We start from the raw sequence: 4,791 nt of genomic DNA on the forward strand, positions 1-4,791 counted from the left end.
GTTTGTTCAAATAGTTTAGTAATTTTTGTTAGACGAACATGGTAACTACTACACTACGGAAACTTCACTTCTAAAATTTGTGACTTATAAGCCACGTGTCTTCTGTTCTATCATTCACCGTTGTCTGTGTGTCCCTTTCTACAGGCTCTGTTGACTGAGTACCTGAGAATGTCCATGACAAACAAGAGTCCCTTCTGGGGAGCAAGAAAGACCTCCTTCCAGCATCTGAGGATATTTTCAAATATACAGAGTGGCATTGGAAGGGAGTTTTTTAAATGTTGTTGCCAAGGGAGATTGATTGTAAAATGGGGATAAAATATGATCTTTAGACTGGGTCAGGGAAGTGCACTACATAGCATCATAGTGATGCCTTTGTTAATTGGCAACATTATAAGATTTATTTTTAGTTCACACACAATGAATTTTAAATTTACATACATGGAAAAATTTATTCTTTTCAGTGTATGTTCTATGAGATTTGACAAATTCATGGAGTTGTATTATCACAGACACAATTAAGGCACAGTTTCAGCACTCTCCAAAATTCTTACCTGTTGCCTTTTTGCAGTTGGGAGTTCCCACCAATGGTATCACCTGGCACTTTTCCTCTGTCTATATAATTTTCAATATTTCAGAAAGACATATAAATATAATCAGACGGTTAAATCTTTTTAGTCTGGCTCCTTTCACTTGACATAAAGCACTTGGCATGTACCATGTTGTTGGATGCATTAACGTTGTCTGTTCATTTTTATTGTTGGGTTGTGTTCTAAAGTATGAGGTACTGAAGTTTCTTCTTCATTGCCTAGATGGACAGCAATCATGTTATTTCCACTTTTTAGTTTTTTAAACCAACCCAAACTGAATATTTTCTCTATATTCTGTGTGTGTGTGTGTGCGTGTGTGTGTGTGTGTATAAACACAAATTTTTATTTCTCTATGATAAATACCCAAGAGTGGGACTTTCAGGTAAATACAAATGGTAAACGTATACTTTACTTTATAATAAACTGCCACTCATTTTCTAGAATAGATGTCCATTTGGCATTCCTGTCAGAAATGCATGAGTTTCTAGTTGCTCTGAATCCTTGGCAGGATTAGGTGTTATTGTATGTTGTGTTTTTTTGGTTTTTTTTTTTTTTTTGTATTTAGTGTTGTTGTGGTTTTTTTTTTTTTCATTCTAAAAGGTGTTCAGTGATATCTCATTTTGTTTTGATTTTTCACTTTCCTAATTGGAACTGATATGACCCTCTTTTCATGGCCTTCTATGTATCTCTGTATCTTCTTGAATGAAAGTCTGCTAAAGTTGTTTGCCAATATTTTAATTGGGTTGTTTGATTCTTAATCGGTGAATTTTGAGAATTTATGTATATTCTAAACACACACTTTCTTAAATAGTTTTGTGCAAATCTTTTCACCCCAGACGGTGCTTTGCCTTTTCGTCTCTTCATGAAGTCGTTTATGGAGCAAAGGTATTTATTAAATTTAATGAAATTCAATTTCTTTTTCTCTTCCTTCATTATTCATGATTTTGGCTTGTATTTATGTAGTTTTGTCCTAGCCCAAGGTCACAGAGCATCTCCTATTTTTTTCTAAAATATTCATGGTTTAGCTTTTATATTTACATATGATCATTTTATTGATTTTTTTAAAGGCTTTATTTCATTAAGTTTGTCTGTTCTTTTTCTTTTTTTTTTTTAACTGTCATTTAGTTTTTTATCTAATCTTAGATTCACAGTGAAGGTGATACAATGGTCCTGACAGCCCCTTGACTTAATACTTGTGAATTTTTATTTTTAATTTTTTTAAGTTTATTTAATTATTTTGAGAGAGAGAGAGCGAGCGAGCGAGAGAGAGAGAGAGAGAGAGAGAGAGAGGCAGACAGAGAGGGAGAGATAATCCCAAGCAGACTAAACACTGATAGCTGAAGGGCTTGAATTCACAAACAATGAGATCATGACCTAAGCTGAAATCAAAAGTTGGACCTTTAATTGACTGACCCACCCAGATTCCCACTTGTGAAATTTTAATGGCAGAGAAATTTACTTTTCTTTAATGTGGGACACTGTATGCTTGCATCTTTACTAAAATATCTCAGTTTATAAGTAATATGTAAGTATCAACTTCTACTTTTACAATGCTTGTATTTCTTTATGAGGACAAAAACAGTAAGAGATAGAAAATTTAGAGAAGGAGTGGCATGGTCAGAAATGTTTCTGGTTATGGTGCCAAATTCCTTGAGTTGTAGGCAGAAAGAGTTAGTTCAATTAGAAATCGATATGGGAAAGGAGCTGATCCCAAGGGTAAAGAATGATTCCTTCTTAAAGAGCACTAGGTGTTGTGACAGTAGAACATATTTTAGAAAGTGGTTGACTTCAGTTTGAAATAAAAGTAAATTACCAGAAAAAATATACTTCTCATTCTCTCTGTTTTTCAATCAGTAAAGGTAAGGATTATATTTAACCTCAATCCAAACAGGTAAGCATGAATTTTGTCTAACAGTAAATTTAGTTTCATTAACAATTGTATTTTTGGGCATCTGCAAGGAAGCCTTACTTATGAAAATTTAAGAAGGAAATTTTTTTGTTATTGTTATCGTGGCTTAATTTAAAAATATTGATTCAGATAATGTTTGCTATTATGACTGTCATTATTGTAACATAAAAGAAAGTACAAAGGACTTTGTAACATAATGGAGAAATATACCAAAGATTCTTGACATTTGCATTATCATCAACATAATTGTCACTGTTATCATCTTAGATGAAACCATTTAAAACTATTATGAGTTAAGCATGTATATACGGAATTTGAGTGTATTAAATATGGAAATCATATCTCCTGAAAATTTAATTATACATAAGTAAGGAACAAGATAGTGAATGGACCTTATCGAAATGGGTTTGCATCCTATCCTAAGAATCCAATTCTTTGTTTGTTAAGAGTCCGGTTCCAAGATAAATGAATCTGAAGACGCTAAAGAGATATCGGCATGTTTTTATTTTTATCCTCAGAGACTTCTAAAGGAAAAAGCCTTCTGAATTGCTTTCACCAAATTCTGTTTGCTTATTTATTTCTTACCTCCAATTTAATTTCATAAACTTGTTATGATATAAGCATTACATACATTGAAATGATATAAGCATTACATACATAAATGTATGTATTATTTGATGTCATAAACTCTATATCGAAGAAGAAGAAGAAGAAGAAGAAGAAGAAGAAGAAGAAGAAGAATCATCATTACTTCAGTGGGAAGACCGGAGAACCAAACAGAAAATATTTAAGTAAAAACAAAGTTGACTACATTTACCTGCATTATATATGTGTGTGTGTGTGTGTGTGTGTGTGTGTGTGTGTGTGTGTGTGTGTGTGTGTTTCTTTGCTAGATACATAGAGAGCATCTAAAAGTTTCCAGACCTCAGAAAAACTGCTGCCACGTTGCAAGATTTGAGGAAGCTTTTTTGGTGAGATAATGTCTAAAGATTTATTTATTTATTTTGACAGAGAAACATAGAGAGAGAGACAGAGATACTGAGCATAAGCTGGAAGAGGAAGAGAGTGGGAGAGAGGGAGAGAGAGAGAGAGAGAGAGAGAGAGAGAGAGAGAGAGAGAGAGAATCCCAACCAGACTCCAGGCTCAGTCTCACAGCCATGAAATCACAACCTGAGATGAAATCAAGACTCAGTAGCTTACCCGAGTGAGCTAACCAGGAGCCCCTTGTAAGGTAATGTTTAGAAGAGAACCCCATGAATTGGTTATTATTTCAATAATTATTTACTTTGAATCATTTTTAAATATTAATTATTAAATTCTTTTTTACTTTTTAAATGGTTTTGTGCTGAGAATTCCATTGAATATTCATAAAATTATTGTTCATTTTACAAAAAAAATGTTGACGCCACAAAGAAAAGCTTCAGTAGATATAGGACATCAGGGTCTGGATTGCAAGTTTTGTTGCTGCTTCTCCTGGTTGTTTGTTGGCATCTTAGATGCCGTTTGCTTTTCAAATGTCCTACCTGACCTAAGCAGTATAGAATAATGTAGAGAAGACCAATGAGAGAAGAGCTTCCATGAAGAGCAGACCCAATAAAGAGAATGAAGAGAATGGCAGTTTGCAAAAGCAACGGTTAACTCATCAAATGTGGATGTGTGATGCATGCTGGTCTAGAAAGATGCAGTGATTCATTCAACAAACAATTTGGACAACTGTCCAAATACTGAATTTTATGTTGAATAAAAACAGTTTAGGAAATATGGCTTATGGTTAAAGATGGGAGAATGGGGTAGTAAAACAAACAAAGAAACAAACAATCAAACAACACCTGGCTGTATAATCTTGTAGGTCCCCTAGTAGCTACTGATTTCTGACCATCTTACAGACTCACGTACAGCATTTTTACATTCCCTGGACTCAAATTTACATCAGCAGAATGTATAACAGCAGGGTAAGGTTTACATACATTTATTACTTTATATGTAGTTTGGAATATTGTGGATTACAAAAGAAATTATCTTTTATTTTCCTTTTTATCAACCATAGAAATGCTCAAATTTTGCATGGACTGTTATTCCTGCCCCATTTGGGTCCACATTTTTTGTAGCTGAAATTTTAACTGTCATCCATATTTAATACCCTTATGATCTGGTTATAGGCATATATATTTTTGCAATGAGTTAGTCTCTATTGGCTTTCAAATTAGTTAACTCGTGATATGGAAATTATCTAGGACATACAGAAAAAAATGAAGAAATTTTAGATTTTGACAATATTGAATGAAAAGAGGATAA

This window comes from Suricata suricatta, chromosome 11 (assembly GCF_006229205.1).
Source record: "Suricata suricatta isolate VVHF042 chromosome 11, meerkat_22Aug2017_6uvM2_HiC, whole genome shotgun sequence".
In the NCBI taxonomy this organism is placed as follows: domain Eukaryota; kingdom Metazoa; phylum Chordata; class Mammalia; order Carnivora; family Herpestidae; genus Suricata; species Suricata suricatta.